Below are 26,100 nucleotides of genomic sequence, written 5' to 3'. Positions count from 1 at the left end.
AAATAGATCACTTCTAGTACTGTTACATCATTACACCAACATTTACCTTTCTCACAGCCCTCACTCTTCTGTCTATTTATCATTACTCTTGTTGCTGTTATTTGCACATATCTGAAGCAATTTGTCAAGCTGCTGATGTGTTGATGGCAGTTGGAGTTAATGGTTGAACTGGAGGATATCCCCTCCTTGTCCACAGGTGGGGGCCCTCAGAGCAGACATCCTGAGCCTCTGTTACTATGGGAACAAAGGTCGAGGAGAAAACAGATTAGGCCTGTGTGATTTGTCTGTCAACTGCATGTTTAACCTCGTAGCTCCGGCGTCATTGACAGTGACTCTAAAATTTGCCTTTGTGAGTAATGCAGAGTGATGAATCTACTCTGGGAAAGGAAAGAAATATCTGTGATGTCAGTTGATAGGTGAACTTAGAGCACAGTGAACACATCACTGCTGTTTCTACACTCTGCAGTTCCAACATGAAATCTTGTTTTGATGGAGTATTTTTTTAATGCACTTCCAAACCTCCCATCTGTTTCTGGAAAAAGGAAACACTTTGCTTTCATCTTGAACAGTTTAAATTTTTCCTGCATTCATAAGGCTCTACTGTGGAAGTAGTTTGTACAGTTCGTGAGATTTTGAAGCAAACTGTATTATGTTACATGAGCTATCCTGAAGTGCTCGACAAGACAGCTGGCACTGTAATGATTTCTAACTGCACTGCAGCTATGACCTTAGGCTCCTGAGGAGTTTTTCAGTGCTGCACTGACTGCTCTTCTGTTACAGAACATCCAGCCTGCCTTGGAAGGACCATCAGCCCCGGCACTGCCACCCTCCGATGAAGCAATTAGCAGTAATACTTTTGACATTTGACTATTTTAAAAAAAATCAACATTGGCTGTTTCTGGAGCCTGCTGCAGGTATTTTGGACATATTTTATTTTTACAGCTTACTTAAAAGCTCTCAATGTGTTGGCATGATAAAAGCCAGCCTCCCTGAGTGTAGCAGGGAGACAGAGAAGAGAAGGAAACTCACTCTCTAATAGTCTCTTAAGAGGTAGTTAGGCTCCAGCTCTTCTCTTTTAGTCGCTCTTTTATCATGACAGAAGATACTGCCTCAGTATTGATGTTGGAGAGTAGCAAAAACTCAGTTTCTTCTACCTCGCTGTTGGACGGAGGAGAGCCAGCTGTTTCTATAAAGTGTGGTGCATCTGAAAACTGAGTCTAGGCAAGACAGGGATTAGGCCTTTCATACTCTCCACTGTAAGTGGTAATATCTCAAAATGCATGGTGACATGACGAGGATCATGCTTACCCAGGGAGTCAGAAGTACAAGTACTGTATGCTATAACCAGAAGATTAATGGCAATTTGTTAGAGTCAAGTTGGCAATTGATTATAAAGCAGGAGTGTTTTCTATGAGCTGTTGTGAATCCAAGAGACTGTCCTCCTAAGAAAAAGAACAGCGTCAGTTGTTTTTCAACTGCCTAAATATGACATATGCTTTTGTTTTACAGACAACCTAAATCTTGTGCATGTGTAAAAATGACTCCTGTCTCTCAGGAGCAAAGGTGGAAGTAGTGTGACATATGTATAGAGCCTCAAAACCTTGGAACAAAATGTTTGACTTTGACTCAGGAGGAGGGTTTGAATCTGGTTCGCTGGTGGCAAAATATGTGGATTTAATCAGCTCCATCACTTAATGTCTTATCAGCCCTTTTATCCCTATTTTTTTTATCAGCAAAGCAATGTAGATAACAATGTTTGCAGTCAAATTTTTAGCCAGTGTGACCGTTGCTTTCACTAGTTGAAATGACAAACATCACCTGTGGTAACTATATCAGCCATAGCAAATTAAAGTTGAGTCTGTAATAGCAAAAATGAAGCTAGTGCCATCTTGTAGGGAATCTAGCCATTTTACCACTTGCAAGGCTGACTTGTGAATAATTAAGTTATTTTTAGAGCTAGACTGATAAGTTGGCTGATACAAGCTTATATATCTTGGTCACAACTATTTTGTTTTCTTTTCTTTTCCTTTTTAAAAAAATCCAGCATCAGCCATGATCCAGTGTTATTCTTTCTCAACTGCAAATGTAGAGTAACTTCTGCTGAAAGTCTTATCTTTGCTTAACTCCAGTGGTTTAACATGTCACCTTGCTGCAGTGGTGTACAGGTGTACTCTGTCACTGTTGGGTGAGGTTACAGGGGCACACTGCTGACCACACCCATGCGTGGCTGTGGTCAGAGGTAAAACAGGCTTCAAACTTCCAACCAGAGAGGACAGCTAAGCACTTCTTTTTGGTCTGCTGTAAAGTTAGTCTATAAAAACAATCTGCATAAAATCAAATTGAAAATGAACAGTGGGTGGTAGTGCTGCACAGTTACACTATATTGTATACTGACTGCTTGATCACAAGATGAAGAATCATATCTTATCTAAACTGTAGTGGCTGAACACTATTCCAGAATAATGTTACATACTGTTGGACACAGTAAAGCTAATTTTCCCTTTTCCCAGTGTGAGGAAAATGGAAAATGCTACACTGGAGCAATGGAGTAAATGGGAAACAGATAAATGACTAAATGTGCTAACATCAAGAGAACAGCATAAGTAGTGAAAATAAAAACTTAAATGGTAAATGGGGACTAAGAGACATCTAGAGATCTATTACTTAATTGTTTGTCTACTTTTGACATATAATTTTAGTTTGTGACTCCTTTTGGGACTCTTTAGACAAACTGCTTAATGCTGATAAATCCAGACAAAACTCAAGTTTTAAATCATTTGAATATTTTCCTGCTTGTTTCTTCATTCCCCCATACAGTATCATGACAGTTACTTTCATTCTGTTTTAAAGTCTAGTGTCCTTTCAAACCCTCCCCAACCCCCATCCCCACCACCCCTCCACAACCCTCAAATACATTTCCCTCCCCAACAGAAAAAACAAATGGTGATGAAGTAGATGAGGGAGCCAAAGCCTCACAGCCCCGTGCTCTGGTGCTTTTAATGTTGTGTTGTGTTTTCTGTTCTGTTTTTGAGGCACTGGGGACATTCCTGGCACTGAGCTCTTTGGTCTCAATTGCAAGCAGCTGCCCACTCCCATTTCCAGAGAGCAGACTCTGATCTTGGATCTGCAGCATATTTATTTCTATGAAATCATTCCAACAGGGTAGCTTTTAAAAGATGTCATTTCACATTTTCTGTGCTGTCCAGGGGGAGATTACACTTACCTACACATATCACCAACAGGGAAGGAAAGTCACTGTGCTGCCCCCTGCTGTATATGTTCAGAAGTGTCCATTAAAATGTATTAAGTGGTTTTAACATTTCAAATGACCCAACAATAGGTGGGATTATTCTACAGATGCCTGTCAAACTAACATTCAGAACTTTCCAAAGTGAACTAACTACAAAAGCAAACTGATGACATCACTGCTAAAGCCAAGCCAAGGCAAGCCATTTGATGCTGGGTGCTCGTAAAAACATAAAAAAACAAAATACACAATGCAATTACATATTGATTACAAGGTATGACTATGAAAAAACTTAAGAATAAATAAGTGAGCAAAAGCAAAAAAAAAAGAAGCTCTCATTAAATACAGTTAAATAGATTCGATGATTTTGGTGAAATGTTTAGAAGAATTCAGGTCAGAATCAAAGATTATACCCAGATTTCTGGCCTCATAGGTGCACTGCAAACCCTGGGAAACTAAGGTCTTGCTTACTCTGTGCTTTGGGCCCAAACACCATCACTTAAGTTTTATCATTATTTAGCATTAAAAAAAATTATTGGACATCCAGGATCTAATATCTGCAAGACAGGTTGTAAGTGAGGTGAGGTCTGATGGATTTATGGATAGATGTATTTGTGTATCATCTGCATGAAAATGGAAGGAAATATTGGAGTTGTGGATGACTTGACCCAGTAGTAACATGTAAATGGAAAACAGTAAAGGGCCGAGAATAGATCCTTGAGGAACGCCGCAGTTAATATCTGAGTATTTGGAGGAGACATTTCCAATTGAAACAGACAAAGTTCTATCACTCAGGTAAGACTTAAATCAGTCTAGAGCAGTTCCAGTCACACCTATGCAGTTTCCTGGTTGCTTAATTGATATTCCATGATCGACTGTATCAAATGCTGCAGAGAGGTCTAAAAGCACCAGAACAGTACAGCAGCTGGCATCTGAGTTCATTCCAATGTTGTTTAAAACTTTTAAAAGTGCAGTTTCTGTGCTATGCTGAGTGCAAAAACCAGACTGAAACTTTTCGAAGAGAGAGTGGTCATTGATAAAAAAAAATAATGTGGTTTGTGAAAATAGTCACATGGAGGCCTTCGACATATGGCCTAAAGTTTTCTATGGCCCAAATAATCGCTAGGCACTTCTCCTCTGGAGGCGAGTATGGTTTTTCAGACTTGTGCAGAGCACGACTAGCATATGCCACAGCAACATCTCTGCCATCATCATCTCTCTGCATTAACACAGCTCCAAGGCCAGGAATGAGTGAAGAAAGGACATGGAAAGTCCAGGAATCTCAGGACAGGCACTGAAGTTATGCAGCTTTTCAGGAGATCCATGGCTGCTTGGCATTTGCTGTCCCAGTTGAATGGGGCATCTTTTTTTGTGATGGCAAAGAGTGGTTCAGCATGTCAAGCACAATGCTGAACAAACCGACAGTAATAACCAGTAATAGCTCTGAAACTGTTGCATGTGCTTCATAGTAGATTGCACCTTGAACTCAGCTTTCACCTTGTCGGGGTCTGGGTGTATGCATCTGGCATACACCCAGACCACTACAAGGTGCACGCCAAGGAAGGAGAGTTTGCCTAGACAGAACTGACACTTGCTCAATTTCAAGGAGAGGCCAGCTGATTTCAGTCTGGATAGGACTTCTTCCGGGTCTGCCAAAATGCTGTTCGAAGGTGGGCGAGGCTATGACAATGTTTTTGAGATGTGAACTGCACAGGACTTATAGATGAGACCATCAAGGACTGTGTTCATGAGCCTCTGAAAGGTTGCTGGTGCACTGCAAAGACCAAAGGGGAGGAATCTGAAATGGAATAGGCCGCAGTGCATGATGAAGTTTTTGGCTTTGACTCCTTGGCAACAGCCACCTGCCAATAACCCTGAGCAAGGTACAGGGTAGTAAGGAACTTCCCTCTGGACAGGAAGTCAAGAGATTTGTCTATGTGTGGTAGATGATAAGAGTCCTTCCTAGTCTAAAGTCCACACAGAACTTTGGCTTACAAGGGGGCCCATGGCCCTGATGCTGGCTCAGTGATGCCCTCCTGCAGTATGTTCTGCAATTGGTCTTCAATGATTTGTTTTTTTGCATGACATGTTAGGCCAGGGAGGTGCGGCCAAGATGACTGTCAAACTGATCACTGTAGCCTTCAAGTAGCCTTAACAGCTCTGTTTTCTTTGCCTTCTCCAGGTTGGCTTCTTCCAGTTTGGCATGAAGAGCAGCTGGTGGAACTCTGAGAAGCATCATGGTTCCACTTTCCAGGTCAGTTGTATCCACGCTGCTATCATCAAGTTCATCGAGGAAGGGTGGATTGTCACCCATGGTCACTGTTCTGGTAGGTACATGTATGGTCAGTGAGGCACGAATCAGAGGTCAAGGAGAACAATGAACTGCTGATAGACAGGCTTGCCCATAAACCCAGGTGGTCCCTAATGGGTTACAGGCTGTATTATTTGCAAGCGGGATTGGTGGGGCTGATCATGTGCTAATTCAATATTGACTTTCAGAACCAAGTCTGCCCTCAGGAGAAGGGAGAGTGGGGTGCCTGTGTCAAGTGTGGCATCCAATGCTGCACCTTTAAAGTTAACTTTCACTTTAAATCGGCTGTTCCATGATGACTGTGAAGTTTCATCTTCCAAATGATTGAGCACAGACTGGTCCTGTGGGGTGGATGAGAGTGGAGGAGGCTCAGTCAGCTTCTGGGGGGAGGGTTGCCTCTGCAAAATGTCCTCCCCCCTAGAAGTTTCCCTGCCTCCTGCCAGTTGGGCTTGTATCCGCCATTGTATTCCCATCCTCAACTCTTGCAGCATCCATGTCAGAACTCCCGACTGGAGGCAGGGCTTGTTGTAACTCAACGGTAGACCTGGGAGGATTTGGGGGTCCCCAGGGGGATGTGGAGCAGTTAGGGCAGGTGCGAGACATGAAACATGGCATGGAACATTTGAAGCAGTAGGTCCCCTTCTCAGGTTTATTTTTCACTTGAGCACGGGTCAGCTGTGTGGTGTTAGGGCCAAGGACAGAATGAAGCTCATGTGCTCACAGCACTAATTCAGTGACTAATTTGACAGATGTGCCGTAAAGTGTGACTCTGTACTCTTCTAGAGCATGCTTATAGATGAGCTCAATTTGTTCCTGCTCTGATGGCGGGCTTCTCAGTTTTCTTAATTCACTGAACATGTGGGCAACAAATGCCTCTCATGACATGCTCCTGATTGTCCACAGGTAGGAAGACCATTCTGAAAAGCTCACAAAAGTCAGCCCAAGTAACAACATGTTAGTTGTTGAGCACGCTGAACCACTTTCTTGGTTCCTTAGCAAGGAATTGTAGTAGCTCTCTGAGAATCTGAGCATCTGTCAAGTCAAGGGAGAACCTGTGAGTATTAACAGACTGTAGCCAGTCCTCTGGGTGGATCACACCATTGCCAGTGAACACAAGAGGCTCCAGTTTAGCTTGGTGCAGTGCAGCTGCAAGGATTCTGGTTGTATTGCTCAGTTCAAGAGAATCTGACCGAAGACGTGAGGCAGTTGTGGCAGTTTGAGTGTGACCAGGTGTTCCTGTATCAGAATATTCAGGTCTCCCGTTGGGGAGGTCAGGCACATAGGGCGTCAAAGCAGCCACTGGGATAGGATTAGCAGGCTGAGCAGATGGGGCTTTTGTGCCTACCTTGTTGTTTTGGTCCCAGCATTCAAAAATATTTCTCTGTGTATCAAGAGAGTCATGCAGACACCACTGAAGGATGTCAACTTCAGTCTGGAAACTCTTTACTTTCAGTTCAAGGTGTGTAGTAACATGTCTAGGTGCTCAGTTCGTGTACATTACCCAATAGATCTGGCCACTTCGGCATGAACAGTCCAGGCATGTGCAACAGTATTCCACAAGGGCAGAGTACAGCAGGGACAAGGAGAAGAAAAATACCTGCACAGGTGTACAGCGGAGATAAAGTTCAAACTCACACCATAAGTGTCCATCTTTCAATCCATTGCATATCAATTCAACAGATCAGCTGATGGTAAAAAGTTTAGTTGAAAGCAGGTTCTCTCCTGCCGTTGGCTCAGCAATACATATGTGCATACCCATCCATAATTTGATCTTACTGACATGTGCAGCTAGGCCAGCGCACAGTCCAACACGGTAAATAAAAAGGGACAAAAATCACTTCACCTTGTGTAGTTGCACTGGTACCATCTCGTTAATGTCAAGGAACACAAGGAAAAGGTGTTCGGGCATCACTTGGTTTGGTCCATGTTTCTTGGTTGAAGTAGAAGAAGACAAGTCAAAATCTCACAGCCACGCTGATACTGGGATTTACACAGTGCTCAGCATTTATTACTAATATCTACATCAAGCTTACCAAGGCTACTATTTTATCATACATGACGCCACACATAACCAAAACATTACTCTTGATTTGAGAAGCAAAAAGGAAACCGAAGTTCAATAATACACGTCCATTCACAGCATGCGTGCCACTCAACTAATTCAAAGAATACAAGGCACTGTCTGATGACGTTGCTTCTCTCATATCTAGGCAACACGGTATGTCTTCAAGGTACATTTCACAATTTCGACTGTTACAAGTTCATCCAGTATCTGTTGGGGTATTTCAGTCTTGGCCTGTGGACAGACTGACCAACTGTCCTCCCTGGGGTTTACATGGTTAGCATGGCAAAAATGTTTAGTCAGGGCTCAAGGATGCAATGTCAGTTTGTTGATTAGCTGATCTGTGCATCCAAAACTTCGATCTAAATGAAAATATTACCAAGTACATCTCTGTGTCGCACTCCTGCCTGAAATAGCATACATGTATTTAGCCACTATGAGCGTTTGCAATATCCCGCACAATTATGGAGACCGGACAGTGGGGTTTTGCTGAGGGAATGTTTTTTTATGTTTTGGTTCACTTGTAATTGCTTAACTGAAATGAATTTCAGGTTTCAGAGTATCACTTTAACTTTGCTGTGGATAATCATTACAATTTGGGGACCACCTAATTTTTCCTCTGGAAATTTCCCCAAGCTAAAAGATTCACTTGTTACATATTCTTTCTCTCCCACACACTTGCCTCTGTAGGCATGGTCAATATGATAGTTCATGACCCGGAGCCTGTGTGATGATATTTAGAATTACGGGGGAGCCAGGGGCGGCTTAGTTCCCCCAAAAGAGTCCTGAGTCAGTACATTCGCTGTTTGTGGTGAATAACCACAGAACACAGAAAAGGCAGTGTTTACTTGTTGACGCACACACACAGTGTCCATGTGACTGTGCTCTGCAGCAATACAACAGACTCACTCTCCTCAGCAAACTCTGTTTGAACAAATGTTCCTTCTCACCTACTGTAGCATTGCCACAGCTACCTGTGCTCTCTACTGCAGAGCAGCTGATCATTCAGCAGCTGGATTCACTCACCTGTTTACTACATACAGTTCACTGTCTGGGTTTAGCTTAAGAGGAGAAGCTCAAACATGGGATAGCGTAGTGATATTTCTTTAGTGAACATCTAGAGGAAGATTTACATGGTTGCCTGCCAAAATGAATCCTGGAACTGACTCATTCGTCCTGCTTGTAACAGGAAAGACATCCGACTGAAAGTAACATTAACATTACATCCCCAGCACTTGATACTGTTACATTAGCGTCCCTTCTTATAAATGTGGCCTTGCTGCCTGTAGGTTTTAACAATTTGTCAGCTGTTTTGTTGCTTCTTGTCTAATTCTCAGTAGATTGTAGATGAATTTTGTCAACCAATCTGTATCTTCTCAAAAGCACTAAGGTCAGATAACATTACTGATAGAGAGACAGACATTCAAGATTTTGTTTATTGTCTTTTTCTTGTGTATTTGCATACACAAAAAAACAAAATGCTGTTACTCCCAGCCCACAGCAGTGCAACAACAACAGAAAGGATTAAGATATACTGCATATCTAAAAATTCCCTTAAAAAATGATAAAACATATAAATCCCAAGAGAGAAAACAAACAAAAAAAAGAACTAGCAGTTAGCAGCACAGTGCATTAAAGTGCATTTAAAGAGAAAAGTACATGTCTCAGTTTGATGTAGACAGCTCTTGCATGTCAACAAGTGACCAGCACTGATGGGGGAGTTATGTAATCCGTTTTGCTGTCCAGAGAACATTAGGCAACATGATTGTTGGAACTGTCAGTTCATACGGGTTAACAGTTAGCCTAGCTTGTGATTCTACAGATGCTACAACCACTTCTGTAAGACATTGCACAGTTAAAACAGTTGGTTCATTTGTTCATTTGTCCATTCATCCATTTTTCAATCACATCATTGTTTAGATTTTATTCATTGTCAAAAAATGTAGTACATATTGTTACACTTCTCTTTTTCAAAGGTTACTTTTTATTTAGTTTTAATCTTGTTTTTGTTTTGCTCTTTTTGAAAAAAAAGTTGTCAACGAATAAGCAGTGTGGTTCTGCTTAAAGAAAATATAACCTGCAGCACAGGTTTTCACTTCAATATGCTATCTGTGGAGAGGAGGGTCAGTGTGGATCACCTGTGGCAGACAAGATTTTGGAAAGATTTCCCAAAGCATCTCTACATCTTCAGCTGAAGTTCAGGTGCAGTTTCCAACCAACATCAATTACAGTTAACCTGTGTGTATCAAAGCAGCAGAAAGAAGTCACTTTTATTTAACTTTTATTTTATTTATTTTACACAATTATTTACTGATCTGTTGCAATGTATTAGAATTAATTAAAACATTTTAGAAGTAATTTTGGTACATCTGAACATTGTCACATCAACAGTTCAGCTTTGCTGTGTTGACTCCAGCTGAACAGGAAAGATTTTCATCTTCTGCTGCCTTCATGCACTCGACAGATTTTTTCGCTTCACAGAGCTTCCAGCACTGTAAAGATTTACATGCTGGCACATGTCACCATGGCCTCCAGTTGCTGTCTACATTCTGAGTAAAAAGTGGAGGGAAGCAGTAGGGGGAAACAGGAGTTCTCATCCTCAATTGAGCATCAATCTTGTGTATAAATGGAGCGAGTGAAACGGATACTTAGTGAGAGAGATCCCCCCTTTGGATTATCCTCAACAATAACAAATAAAGTAGAGCGCTGCTGGCAGCTTGGAGGTGCAGGAGAAGGGAAGTTGGGGATGTCTAGCTCACTGCTAATGCTGCTGCTTCTTTCTGTACAACACAACCTGCATAGTATGGGTCACAACACGGTCACTCGCACTGGTCATTTTCTGACTGTGTATCTGAGAAAGATTTACAGTCTCACTTTTCATTATAGTCAGAAACAGGATTGTGCTGCAGCAGCTGAAACACTGCAATATTCTCCATCCCTCCATCTCAGTACTCTCTCACAGTGAAATGTGAGAGCCCTCAAACTGTGGGAAAGGCTGCCCTCAGCTGAGGAAATGTGACTACTTGGCCTGTTGTATCAAGTGGTGACTGGATGCTACAAGAACATGCAAATACTACAATAACACCAAAATGCACTTGTATCACAGAGTGACTAATGTATTTTACCAAGACATATATGACTTACAAAGTAAACATAGAAAGGACAGGACTAGCAGAAGCCAGCGTAGATTTCATAGTGAGCTTTATAAAATGTAATGTTAAATGTTAAATCATGACTTCTTGACTTTGTTTGTTCTTGTCATAAAGGATAAAACTGTAGTTATTCTATATGTTTCTTCTGTCAACAAATCCCATGAAGAGGCCCAAACCAACAATGAAGATCTACGAGCAATGTTTGTTTAACTATCAAATATATCCTGATATACAGTACCAGTCAAAAGTTTTGACACATTTTCTCATTTAAGTGAATGGGAAGGTGTGTCCAAACTTTTGGCTGGTACTATATCTTATTCTTCTGTACCATTGTTGTCCAGTGAGCCACACTATTGCACTGGGTGACATGTTCCTTCATGACCATGAACACACACACACACACACACACACACACACACACACACACACACATACACACACACACTCACACACACTAGTTTATTTTGACTCAATCACAAACACACACCATCCTGCTTGCTTAAAACTACAATGGCCAGCTGTTTATGTAAAGTGTTTAAATTGAACCTTTTTATAAAAAGAAACTATATATTTATGGCTTAACAAAAAAAAAATCTCAACACAAGTCAAAAGTTACTTGTTGTCTCAAAGCTCTCAACCACATTCTTTCAGCAGACGGAGTTGCCCAATATGTATTTGTTAGCCATTTTGAAAGACAGAACAGGAAAGTCAGGAAGTAATGAGAAATGGATTAAAACACTGTTGGTGTTGGTCTTTTCATGGGTTTATTGACAGAGAATATAGCTGGAATGCCCTAAGCTATCAGTTGTTTGCTGCTCACAGTTGGAACATCAAATGTCAAACCTCTCTATAAAGTTGCAACTCTGTCAGATGTCTCAATGCTGACCTTGCTCCAATAGAATTATTTTAAATAATAATGAGGCAGATCTATACTGTATATACTATTTATACAAATGTTTGACAAGTGAAAGGAATATAAAGTGTGTTAGTAAGGTGTTGTTCCACCATGCGCCTCCACAACAGCTTGAGTTTTCCTTGTCATAGATTGACTTAGATTCTCCAAGTGTGTGGAACTTTGCTGGAGGGATGAACAGAATTCTTCAAAAACACATTCCCTCGTTTAATGTTTTGATGATGGTGGTGGAGAGCTCTGTCTAATACATCACTCCAAAATCTCCCATAGTGGTTTTAAATCTGGTGACTGAAGGCCATAGCTTCACATCATTTTCAGTAAACCATTCAGTGGAAGCATCTGCATTTATAATGTTTCTACACTTATTTATTCTGTTTTTTACTTTAATGTCATCACCTGTCATCTGTGTTTATAGAAGTGTTGATCACTGGTGTTTCCTTCAGCATGCAGTCTGACATTCACTCTAATATCCACTTGAGAGTTATTATTTGGCCTATTTGGAAACACCTCTGGCTGCAGATGCAAGGTGCCCTCTGAAGAGCGGCTCAATTAAAAATACATACACATTAAATCCAAATTAAAGAGTGAACTACAATTCTCAGCTATATAGCAATATGCCCAGGTGCATTGATGTACTGCATCACATCAAAGCAGAAAAATTTGTTGTGATGATGTGATATCAGTAGTAGTAACACTACCACCACTACATATGTTTTGTTTGATATGTCTCTTCATGTGAACAGTTTCATTAGCAGCCTCAGTAGCAGCAAGCTATCCTAGGAATTACATACATGTTGAAAAATTATGAATCTCAAAATTTACATCCAGTTTCAATGTTCTGTCACCGCAGAAAGCCAAAAAGGAGGGTTGGAGTGGTGGGTGAGAGTGTAGCATGTTTTTCTTTCATGCAGGAGCAAAGAGCTTCTAGTCCAGTCACAGATCTGCAGTTAAAATTATACTTTTTTTTTGTTTGTGAAAAAAATATATCAGACACAAATTATTATTCCAAGAAGAGTATTTTATGTCTTAATACATATCTGGAGGGGATCTTTAACCATATCCACATTCTTTGCCTAATATTAACCAAACCATAGTAGCTATGCATAGTTATTATAGAAAACTAAAACATTTTAAAACCTTTGGCATTGGATGTAAAATAAGTCATTGAATGTAATCTGGGATTTTGCAAAATTGTCTGGTGACAGGGCTGAGTGGTTAAAGTAGTTCTTCCAATTGGTCCTAAAAATGACAAAACTAAACTAAAAGCAACAAATTAGCATTAGCATTAGAGTTAATACACCATAGCTGCTTGATTTTAGCAGTGTGTGTGTATATGTACATATATGTTTGTGTGCGTGTGCGTGTGTGTGCAGTACAGCACAGTCACCCTAGAGGAGTTGTTGGTTATTGAAGCCTCTCCATGTGGCCCTCAGGAACAAACACAGTGAAAACACAGCTGTCGATGTCCAGTCCTCTAACAGGCCAGACCTCTACCGTGGAGGCCAGAGCATCCATCTGCCTGAGGGGTCCAAACCCCACGCTGCATCCCCACCTCATGCCGTTTGCTTTATTTACTCTCTGGTCACATGTTCCCTGCTCGGTCACACTGGCTCTGGCAGAAGCAGTTAGCTTCCCTGTGCCTCCCCTTTCTCTGTCTGCAGATGTTACAGAGGTTTATTTGTATTTAGAGGGCCTTTGTTTTCTTCAGTTGCATCAGTAAGCTGTTCTTCCACCGGTGGGGCCACATGCCTTTGTGTCAGACTGTTTCAAGCAGTTGGACAGCTGAATCTTCTGGGGCTAGAGTGCTCATGTGCTCCAGTCAACCCCTCGGAGGGGTCTTACAGCCTGCCATGGGGAACTTGAAGTTATACACAAAATGTCTGTCCACCTGTGTCTTAAAGTAGAGAAATCTTACAGACCCCAGAGGTTTTTGTTGCCTACATTTGTAGTAGTGAGACATATAGTATTTGTACAAAAGTGATTCTTAAAAAATAATTAAGATTGTTTTTTTTAATTGATTTAGTGTAAATCATAGCAAACTTAAACTATTCCTCATTTGTCCCCTTGGAACCTCATTTTGGCAACTTCCACCTTTTGGTGGACAACACTGATTCATTTACTCATTCATTTTAATATAACAAATGACACTTGAAATATTTTCCTCCTCTCATGTAAGCCATGACTAAGAAGGTAGCAAGACATATCATATCTTTACATATGAACAACATAAAAAAAATGACACACTCTGGGAATGTATTTCCCGTCAGTAAGAATGGATTTGATGGCTTATGCGAGAGGTGGGATACCTCAGGTCTGGGCTATGAAGTCCGAGTCAAGTCCAAGTCCTAAACTTTGTGTTCATCATGCACCCTTCACCAAATTTAATGACATTTCAAGCAGTCCTGCGCAAAAACACTGCAGGGCCTGTGTTGTTGGGGGCATGTTGTTTAAGGTACCAGTGAGACAATGAAATACAATCCAGGAAGTTGAGTTGGAGCTACAGATTAATGCATTTAAATGTATATCAGATGCCAAAACACAACACAGTGGTTTGTCATACAGACAGGATTTTACAACTCTGGTAAGTTATCACTGTAGCAACTGGGGCCTGTGCTACAAGGCAAGTTCAACATACCTGGGATATCTTTTTGTTATTTGGCTTCACTGAGCCTAACATTGGCCATCCAGATAACCGGTACACGAAGCTGGTTATCAACTATCATCAGTCAACTCTGGATCTTCCTCTCCATCTACAAGCGCATTCATTTGAAAGAGGTGGGGTTGTTAATTATGAGCGACATCATCAGAACCATGAATGAAGTACTTCATATGATATGAGATGAAACAGTGATACAAAATACCTGCAGGAAACTTCTGTTTTAGCGACAGCAAAAAGTCATATTCAATGAAGTGAAATGCAAACGACAGCCATTAATCATACAACAGAATAAGAAGATGTAGAAATGCTAGAAATAATTTCCAAATTTTAAAAGTAGGCTAAAATATATGTAGGAATTATTATATATGACTACAGAGTGAGTAGTTTTTGTAGTTGAATGATGAAGAAACCATTCTGAATATGTCACATAAAAAATCATGGGAGCCAATTAACACTGTGTGGATTATTTTTCTAGTAAAAGACAATCTTTCATTTTTATTTCCAGTCACCATCACAGTTGTCTGATGTTATTCTGAGCTGATCTGATGTAATCAGAGTGTGAAATCATCCACACTGTCAGCTATCACTCAGGGGATGTGCAGAGAGCCCAGTATTTGTATTTGTATTTATATTTGTTGAGGCAGCAAAATTATTTATATTTGTATTTGTATTCAAATAAAAGTGGAAATAGATATAAAAATATTTTTTTTCTTTTTTAATTACACTTTTAATTTTAGGATATTACAGTATTAAAACAAGTGTTTATGAATAAACTATCTTACGAAGGAGGTCCACACACCTGGTCTTGAACTCAAGTTTCCCAAGTCATAGATGACTGTGCTGACTACTGAGCTAAAACGAATCACGTTACAAATGTGCAGACAGTAAAAGACCCACTATTTGTGCTTTGCCGAATAACATATTTGTATTCGGGCCCACCTCTATAGTGTGGTAAATGATCTCTCCTTTTGTTAGAAGCTCTGTTTTAAAAGCTCTGTTTTAAAACCAGAGTGGAAACAGAAACAATAAAATGTTTCCACTGACCTATAAAAATATATATTACTCTTTTTTTAACTTTTTTTTGTAACTCAGGACTTTTGTCCATGTCGGGATCCTGTAGGAATGATGATCTGATCTGATTAGTCAGTGGTCAGAGTGTTGACAGGTTGTGATCCAGTCCTCTGAAGTTAACCCGCTCCAGAGCAGGTTAGCTGTTCAGCATAAGTTACTATGGTGATGTGCCCTGGTAAGAAGTGAACTGCTGTCGTAACCCTGAAAACTCATAGTTAAACATGAAGTTACCTCGCTATCCCCAAATACTGCTTTGTAGTACAGGCCTCTATTTTATCTATAATTGCGAGGTAAACAGCAGAAACACGGCATTCACTTTACAAAATAATCCACCAAGAATGTGCGCTTGCATGCATGTGATGCAAATGCAGCATCTTGATGTCCCTGCGTTGTTTTGTTGGAGCTCTCTGCATTGGTTTTAAGGCACTGGCTCCATTCAAATAAATGGCTGGGCTTTGTTTTTTGACGCAGGGCTAATGTTGGTCTGAACATTAACCCTGCATTTCACTCCCTCTATACATGCATAACTGCAACCTTAAGCATATTTTTGCATTTCAGATTCATATTCTGTCATCTTAAGTGTGTAACTACTATGATTATGTATTGGGATTTGAGTGCTGCCATATTGTCAGTGTCCTACACTCATTACTGTGCCTGAATGCATATTGTGTAGACAGACAGAGGACTGAAGCTGCTGCTGCTCTGCTAACATGCAGCTCACACTACGCCTCCTATGTAGACAGTGTTGTGCTGCTGCTGCACTCTGATGTGCAGCTTCCACTGCACAGTGACAAAACATATTATTCTAGCCTTTGATTTCAAAGGCTAAAGTCCAAATGAAGTCAGGGATCATTACAAGCAAAGGCTAGTTGAAAGGCTCACATGATTTTGTCAAATCAAATCTAAGCTAAAGGCTGCACTGTTCAAGAGTATTGCTGTGCTTTGTTGCTTATACTTCATCATAGCATAGTTAAAATGAAGCATACAGCTTTTCAGGCCTACACTGTATGAAAAAAGTGAGCCCCTTCATTCATTTGAGTGAGGCATCAACATACCCCACTGCATTAAACATTTCAAGACTTTTCAACTACTGTTAGATTGTTAGATGCACCGAATGCATGCATTTATTTTAAAGTGGACCTGGATATTCTCCCTTAAATCAGTCTGCCAGTTTCTACTCCAATTCCTATCCTGTGTCATTCACCCTCTCTCCTCACCCTTTATACTGTCTCAAGAACAGTGGAGATGTCTTAGAAAGCAATGTAATTAAGCTGCTTTACACTGTACTGACTGTGATCACATTGATCACATTTGTACTTCAAAGACAGAGGGTAAGTGAAAGTTGGTGGACTAAAGGAGTTGTGTGTAACAGAGAACATTACACACGACCCCAGCACCCCCCACCCCCTTCCCCAGTCCCTCTGTGGGGCTTCATGTCACTTCCTCCTGGGAGCTGAAAGTCATAGAATCTCCATAAGTTTTTCCACCTGCTCTTATGCCTCTGGTGCGAGACCCACTGGAGCAAACTGACAGGAGTCAAAGCCTCCATGTTGATTCAGCTTCCTCTCATCCAAAGCATTCCCTTAGGAACAGATCCTGTGTGGGAGAGGGGGAGGGTAGGGGGTGGGGATGTGGCCTGGAGCGATCCAGATGACATGTTTAAGTTCATAAAGATCTTATTAAAGTAATGTGATTCAAGTGTATTAATTCAAATTGGCTAGGTTGGTAAAAGCTTGTTTTCTGTTGTCAGAAGGAAAGCTGTCTTGTGCCAGTTTCTGTATCAGGCCTAGAAACCAGAACACAGCAGGGCTTTCCCACTCTCTTCCCATAGGACCTTTTCAAACAGTATGCATGCCACGCTGCAGAGGGAAAGGGTTAAGAAAACATACACATACTCACTTTGATGTCCACTGTTCACCTATGTATAGACACAAGAACACATAGGAAAATATTGATGCGTCCAAAAAAAGACCGTTGAAGTCCAAGCTGGGTGGAAGTCACATGACATGAAAGACTTTCTAGTTAATGAAGAAAGGAGTGTAACCTTGCATCTGCAACCAAGACTACATGTATGAGATAGGATAAATTACTCCTGATTTGAAACATCCACCATGAAAAACTTCCATTGCAGTTTGAAGTGTGCAGTGGTTATGAGCCTTTAAGTACACATGCTACAAACTGCAGAATGCTCATTTTTGCCAAAGGTTACGAAAATGTCATTTAAGAATCAAAATGCTAGGGAGTGCCAACACGAGTCAATGAACAGATTAGACTATTGAAATGGACAGAAATAAAAATTAGAGTTTCTTATTACCTATAATAAAAGTGTGTTTTGGGCTTCTGGTTGTTTTCATTTATTATTAATACAGTATGAGTCAGGTGGACGACTTTAAATCTGCTTCTGATGAAAATTTCTCAGTTTCAACTTCTTTTGTTAAAAAAAAAAAAAAAAAAGTTTGATGTGTGGGAAGTGGTGTGTGCATGGTCTTTTAGTATATGCATCAGTTAGCCAGGGTTGTGTTGGGTTGGAACCTAAGGCTCGTGTTGGTTAACAGCAGTGCCAACAGCTTGGATGATGATGATGATGATGTAGGCATTTATTGTGTTGGTTTTTAGGTAGTATAATGTTGCTGAGTCACTTGGACTCCTGCATCTTTGCTATCTTTACATTAAAGACCATAATGGAAATTAGTCCAGGACCTTACTGTGTCATCCCTTTTTGTATTAGTGTATGATGGCCTCTTCATAATGTTAAATAACCTAAACAAAAAACTAGTAGAATAGAGATTTCTGTTTCTACTGTGAATGGTCATTGGAGGATCTGATATTGTGACCCACCTGTTTCAGACAACCCTTTACTTTCATCTTTGTTGTTTTTGTTTTTGTTTTGTTGCCGCCAAATCTTTGAGACGGCTTGGACAATTTCAGTCCTCAACCTTGTCAGTGATGGATTAATTGTTTGCGCAGTGCACACCATTTTTATTCCAAATACTGCTCTTCTGATTACCACTTACACGCTATCCAAGATGTATTAAGGGAAACTTGGTATGTCATTCCTACTGGTTCATTTACAAACAGCTGCTTCCTCAATCTCATCCATCCATGGGAGCTGCTTCTCATTCTTAAAGACTTTTTTCAGTGTTGGAAACCATGAAGTTCAACCACTTCTGCAAATGTTTGTCACATTTTTGCTTTTCAGGGAACCAATAAATTAAGTTTTGTGTAATGGGAATAACTTGTGACCTGAAATACAGCTGAGAGGGTTTGGTGACCTCCTCAGTGTTTTTGTGATCAGCACTGTTGTTTTTGACAACAGAATGATTTAGTGGAGGAACAGTTTACTAGCCGAGTTCACATCTGTGGTTGTAGAGGTGGGCCCTATAATGAGGCTAATAGTGGAATGTATTTGGGTTTTGGTTATTATTTCATAGATTTCCTTTATTTCAATGTCCAATGTCTTTTGAGTAATTTATGCCTTACTATTTATTTACCCTGAATCGCTAGGATACAGACTATTTTGTTGTTAGCCACACTGCTAGCTTGGTTGTAAGAACTGCAATTCTGATCAGTTTCAGTTGGTCCACCACTTTGGTCCAGACTTAAGCAGTGACAGATTGGCAAATGCCAAAAGGGCCACCCGACTATGGGCCAATGAGCTGCTCAGACTGGGTCATAACATTAATAAAAAAACAAACAAATTTAGATCGGCCCTATTGTACTTTCTAATAAACACATTTTGTAGTGGAATGGTCAGGTGAGGGCAGAAACTGAAATTGAGCAGGTATGAAATTTACACCAAGCTCAAAGAAAATGCCCTGTATAAGGCAGAAGTGTTTATAGCTGTTACAACTAGCTATACTGGAAAGTAGGGTGAAAAGCCTGCTGTCATAGAGAGTCACAGGCGACAAAATTAAATTGATAGGTTTTTTTTTTCTTTTGGACTGGTCTTCAGAGTCTTAGGAGTCATCAGAATTGTGCATTCTTTTCCAAACAGCGGAGTAGAATGGCCACATTGGAGTGTAGGGTTTCACTTTGCTGCTTTCGAGACTGTCTCATTCTCTCTGTTGGAGACGGTCTTGGATGCTTCCCATGAAGGACATGCAGAGAGCCCAGTGTTTGTATTTGTATCTATATTTGTTGAGGCAGCAAAATTATTTATATGTATTTGTTTTCAAATGAAAGTGGAAATAGACATAAAAATCCAGTTTTTGTTTTTATTACACTTTTAATTTTAGGATATTAAAGTGTTTAAGTGTTATGATAATAAGCTACCTTATGAAGGAGGTCCCCACACCCATAACACGGAGACAGCATAGCATGTAATGTGTGGAGAAAAATTTCAATGGTGATTTTTGCTTTGCACTTTTCATTTATTGCCTATTTTTAGGTTAAGGAAAAGTCCCTTGAAAGCACTTTGCTTGTGTCAGTAGCTCAGCTTTATCTCTGGGGAACACCCCCAACTCCGAGAGTGATGTTCAAATAAGGAAATGTGCGTCATGTAGCAGGTGGATGTGACTCCCCTTGTTGAGACCTGCTGATAGACGTAACAGCGGAGCAGAGGAGAGAGACTGAGATAGCGATGTAACTGACCTGAGCGCTGATATTTGACATGTTTTTTTTTCCTTCCCGAAAACAAATCATTTTTAAAATATTTGTATGAAATAAATGTTCCTTTAAAAAAAAAAAAAAAACACTATTTGTACTTTGCTGAATAACGTATTTGGATTTGGGTCCACCCCTACTTCCTATTGAAAACGTTGTAAGGGAAGTGGCTATGTGCTGCTCTTAATTAGAGGTATCATTCAGGTTTGCCAAACCATTTTGTGCTCATCCATTAAGCCTCTTCTCTTGTAAAACCAATACATATCTGAAAATAATGCCAAGAAAGCATGAATCTCATCTGAGTGAGGTTTGCCCAAGTTAATTTTCAAGTACAGCATCGTTTTTGCTTCTATCTGGTAAGTCAAATGGGAATGGGCCCATTACTGCCCCCTTAGGCAGATGGGTGAAACACCCACAGTAACTGCAGTTGGTGAGAACCGTATGGTTAGCGAGGTAACTTCAGATTTAACTCATATGTATGGTAACTTATGCTGAACAGCTAACCTGGTCCGGAGCGGGTTTGATCATGGATTGGAGGTAGGAAGGAGCTCTCCTTAGTGCTACTTTCATTTTAAATTTTACCCAACCCAGTATGTAGTACCTCCAAGATATTAGCCACTCTCTCATCTCAATGAGCCGTCTGGTGTTAACACAATGCTGTTGAGCTGTTTTGTTTGGACAGTCACGTAGACACTATGAGGGGAAAATCAGTCACTGAGTCGCCTGCATGGACTTCTCTTCAGACAATGAGCCCCCTCTCTGTCTTTTCTCATCCAAACGGTTTCAATAATCTAAATATTCATATAAAGAGGCCTTTTAACGATCCTAACTCTGATAACTGTTACACATCAGCCTCTCTAAGAGCTCTTGCTGGAACTAGCAAATTTATAACAGCAGCTGCATTTTTCTATGGATTCTTGGATTGCTCTGCTGCTGTGTTGCAAACAAAACTCTTGAGATCAGATGATTGTGTTCCATTGATGATGATGTCATCTTATTCTATCACATCCTCCCAGCTCCCTGCAGAGTATCAATTTGAGATGCTCTTACAGCATGAGAACAGAGACAGAAAATCACAACTTGTCAGCCCTCTTCCATGTGCTCTCACTCACTAGATGTTTAACCAAATGAGAAACAGCCTGACATATGTCACTGGATGTCAGACAGATCCATTTGGCAAAAAGTAGCATTTGGGAATGAGAAAGACATTTAGAATGGACGGAATCTTTTTGTGGAAATGGGCTTTTTCTGCCTCCAGTGGCAGATAACAAAGACAAACACTGCCTTTCTCTCACCATGCACTCCTTTCCACTGATGTCTCACATAAAAGTTATCACCTTCTTACTTGGCAATTTAGTTCATTCTGACCCCCACATATATATATATAATATTTAATTAATATATTTTTACTAGTTTTTCTGCTTCAATGAATGCAAGTGGCTCAGGTATGATCATATGACTTACATATGAAACGTCAGTTACATCACATGTGATGTCATGATGACATCATACACCATTCCAAGGTGTAGCAACAGAGATCTTAAGGTGTTGACTTGTAGAAATCACATGACCACATAGCAAATCTGGGACCAGGTCTAGCACACTGCACAGAGAGCGGGAGGAACCGGGGGCTATTGGGGCTCAGTGGAACGCTTTTTGTCTCGAGTTGCCCCAGGAGGTTAATCTGGCTGTGATCACATTTTTGAAGGCACTGACAAAACACAGATTCTTCTGTTTAGAGATTGAGGACTTGGTGAATGTTTAAGTCATTAGGTGGGTTTCCATCCAATTTGCGCTACATATAAATGGAAATCTAACTATTTTTGTGTTTTCTGCAACATCATGACATCTGCCGAGGGTTCTACATGTTGCTGCACAAGTGACTCCTACTGGTTGGTCTGGGCGCCTGTACAACGGGGGTTGTAATTACTGGGGGTTAAAATAGTTGTGGGTAGTTTATGTAGCTCCCACAAATGACATCCTCCTTGTGAAATTTGTTTGTCAAAGATTGAAAAAAGCACAGAAACTAAGCTCCATTGGCTCTTCCATTTTAAAAATGTCACTGCATATCAAAACTTGTGAACTCACAGCTATTAGAAAATTTCAACATCTAGTGTAAACTCCTCTGAAGGTCTCACTGGTTATCCTGTTTGGGTCTGTACAGGAGGACATACATTGCATCAGTGTTGGTGCAGTCATAACTGACTGCAGGATTACTTAATGCCTCTTTAAAATAATGGGGAAATGACTGTTATCTCATTAATGTATTTGGCTGTGGTTGGTTCTCACAACCTCAATTCTCCTACATATATTCAATTCCCGCTAATTCTGTTTTCTCACCTCTTTCTCCTCCACATCTACACAACATTTAACTAAGCAGGATGACTGCCAAGGCCAATAACCTGACAGCAGCAAGTAGAAAAATTAAGTGAAACACACCTTTTAATTAACAAAGTGAGCCCGGCGAGGAAAAGTGTTACTGTAATTTCCCATGAATACACTGGCCAATGAGAAGTTATTTAAAGTGCAAGGTAGGAGCAAATTTTGTAACCTTTGTGTTTCAAGTAATGAAAGTTTTCCCCACAAATCAGTGACTGTAGTTTGTGAGGTCTCCACACTTGTCACCCTCTACTTGTTATTACATCAGATATGTAAGAGCAAATGCCTGGCATGTTAACATGGGAAACAACGGCGAGGAAATGGTGCGTTCCAGCTCTATTAGACTGAGAGAGAGAGACCTCCTTCTTAGAATCAGATAGGACTTATCTGTCTAAAATGACTTAAGTGGCTCCTTATAAATGCATTTTTCTATATGAATGCTTGTCTGGAAAACAGGCTGTAGGCCTCTGCAGATAAATACATTCAAAATTTCAGATGTTAGATTTACAAATTGAAAATGCTATTGCCTTAGTACAGCAAGAGTAAAACCCTAACAGCTTCTGGAGGCTCTAACATTCATGGCACCCTACAATACTAAAGTGATGGAATAATACAAATAATATACTGATAATTTGCTATTCTGAGAGCCTAACTACAACCAGTAGTGGGGCTAAAATTTGACCTCAGATTGGCACTTGAATAATAATACAATAATGAACTTTATTTATGTAACTCTGTTCAAAATATATGCTACAAAGTGCTTCATGAAGCAATAAACAAAACAGATAAAACAGATAAAATTAAATTCAAACAGAGCAGCACATAAAGATAAAAAATGATATGGTAATAATAATAATAACAAAACACATTGTTCCAAAATCTCAGATAGGTGTTCATTTGGATTGAGAACTGCTGATAGTAAGGACCATAGCATGAGATTCAGGGTTTTCTTTTGTCACTGGTCACTTCTTGAATGTGTGGATTTCCTTAAACTTTGATTTGAATATTTGGGGTTCTCAGAAGTTAAGTCTTCATGATTTTGATGACCCTCTTTTTTTCTCAAAGTGTTCATTTCTTCATTTAAAAAAATCTAAATCGAACAGGTAGAATTGCATGAATCTATTGAGGATGTTCATACACAGTGAATTTACTTTTTTAACATGGTATGAGCTCTCTAGCACTACTCTCAGCTCAAACTATAGATTTAATGCTAAGCGGAAACAACCACGGCTTGAAACTTAAGCCAATGCAAAAGTCCCTTAAAGTGTGAAAGTTCAAAAAGCATCAACTAATACTAAATAAAATACTAAGTCAATACATTTTTTCAACAACACATTTTTCCAGAACATGTAAGGAAACACCTTGCACTCCCTATTGGAAGGTCCTGGCTCCAAACGGAAAAGATGGCATTGACCGTAAGCAGCAACTCTGGGCTTCAAACTGGCTCCAATGGAAACCAGTGAGTGACGTCATGCCTTTCTACATCCATTTTTATATACAGTCTATGGTTAGTGCAAAAGACATGTCATTATCATGACAGATTCTTTCTGCTTCCAAATGACTCACAACACTGTAGAATTCTCCATTTTAAAAATAAAAAAAATAAATCAGTAGTCAACCATGGGATCAATGCATATATCCAAGCCAGACTCAGTAATATGTAAGTACCATTCAAACCAAAATTGTATAATTTATCACAAAAGCATTATACAAGAAGATTGTAAGGATAATCACTGAAAAAACAAAAGAATGAAGTCATGCCTTTTGTTGCTTTTATATGTATTATAATAGCAACAAAAGGCAATCAACTGGGAAAGAGAGGATGAATCTGAGTATAAGATCAAAATGAAACTTTGACTGGTCAGTGAAAGTTACATACATCTTGAAAACTCATGCTATCTAAATCACCCTCAAAAAACAAGCAGGGGAGGGTCAATTGAAAGTTCTATATACCATCCCAGAAAAGTTCTCAATAACAACCACAAGGGATCATCATAATACAGAATAAAATGAAACAATAAAACAAATATACAAATACAATATATCTCTCTGACTCACTCTGCACAGTGCAGGTGCAATGTTAAAGATATTTTCTCTTTGTTTGCTAGGTGTGTTGTTGAATGTTTTAAAATACAGTGCTAAAATCCTGTAATCCACTGTGGCAAAAGAAACACTTATAGAAAATGCTACTGTCAAAACCATCTTACTTATAAAAAGGGTTTAATAAATTATCAGTGTATTGCTTTTGTGATACATTATGTACACAATGGTGGTTTAAATGGTACAATATATTTTGAGTTTATAGATTTACAAACGATACAGATTTTTGAGAATCTTGTGTGGAGGTGTGGCTAAGGTCTATGGTTGTGGCTACACCCATAGGCGGACTGATGGTGCAGTCAGACCAACATCCAAAAATTTACTCTCTTAAATCACTTAAATCAGATGCTGAATACAGTACATTCAGATTGCGGCTGCAAACTCATAGACAACCTCAGCTAACATTTGCGTTATGCCATTTCCTTAGTTCATCTGGTCCGATGTGTTTTTTAGCCCCACCACTGGGAAGGCTCAGAACATGGCAGAACTGTCAGGACGTGGTTTGTTCCACTCAACACTTTTTTATTGTTGGGTGTAATGAGCCACAAACAGCCACTAGCTGTGCTTCAGACTTGAAGTCTTGTTAAAATAAAGGTGGTTGTATACTCCTTCAGACACGCTTGTCGGATGGTAGAAAAGCTCAACAGTGTGATTCTGCCTGCAGTTAAATACATGGTTTCTGAGGCATACATTTGAATAGTGTTGTTGACACAATCTTCCTTTCATACCATTACACACTTCAAACTGACAGTTAAAACAAGCCGCGGGTCTGCAAGCAATAAAAAACCTCACTGTTTTTTAAATTCTGCAATTATGTGATTTTCTTTTTCCAAGGCCTCAAATTTTCATTTGTCCAAAGTATATACTGTAGACCTAATGGCCTCACTGATGTTATGTGCTTCTTTTTCCTGTTTTCATAGGGTTGTTGCAGAGAATGCTGTTTCCTCAGAAGCTGCCAACAAAATGAAGAATGTTTGTGCCAAAGTCCAAACCAGCGTGTAATGTAATGGTTGTTTTGCTCAGAGAGCCAGCGAGAAAATTAATCTACTTTATTAATTTCCATACTGCTTTCTTTGCTTGGTGCTTTATGAAAATGAAAATGTTAAGTATTCTCCCACCACTTCCATAAACCTGTGTTCAGTATTCTCTCTGACCTACTCCACACCATGCAGGTGCAACATTATGAATATTTTCTCCACGTTTGATAGGTGTGCTGTTGGGTATTTTTTCTGGCTTTTTAATGTGTTTAATGACTACACATTTCCCACTGGAAAGGTTTATGTTAATAAGAGGGTACAGTTGTGCCGTTTTTGTTTTGTTTCAAACTATTTTAGGTTCTTCTGTTTATATTGTACACATGCAGTAAACATGTAAAATGTGGTAATGTAACCTCAGCAATGAATGGTTTGCATTTGTGTGTTAAAATTCATATACATCAAGAATAATCTACCATAATGAAGCAGCTGTGAAATACATTATCTCCAAGGTTATTTCTATGGTTTCTTGTATTTGTTAACACAAGTTCTCTATTCAATAGTACAAATATCTCAGCAACTAGAGTTTTTTGTATTTAATTGACTTAATGTGAAGAAAAAGTTCAGCAC

General features: G+C 39.8%; 1 long non-coding RNA gene across 1 annotated transcript; it reads left to right on the top strand.

The window, feature by feature from the left end:
* The first annotated feature begins 765 nt into the window (after positions 1 to 765).
* LOC137199595 (uncharacterized) lies at positions 766 to 26,063 on the top strand. The gene is made up of 4 exons (XR_010931810.1): positions 766 to 914; positions 5,430 to 5,574; positions 23,741 to 23,855; positions 25,417 to 26,063. It is a non-coding gene; the product is annotated as an uncharacterized lncRNA (long non-coding RNA).
* The last annotated feature ends 37 nt before the right edge of the window (positions 26,064 to 26,100 follow it).

Source organism: Thunnus thynnus, chromosome 16 (assembly GCF_963924715.1).
Source record: "Thunnus thynnus chromosome 16, fThuThy2.1, whole genome shotgun sequence".
Lineage (NCBI taxonomy): Eukaryota > Metazoa > Chordata > Actinopteri > Scombriformes > Scombridae > Thunnus > Thunnus thynnus.
The sequence above is the reverse complement of the archived record's forward strand: the minus strand, read 5'-3'. Positions and strand labels throughout refer to the sequence as shown.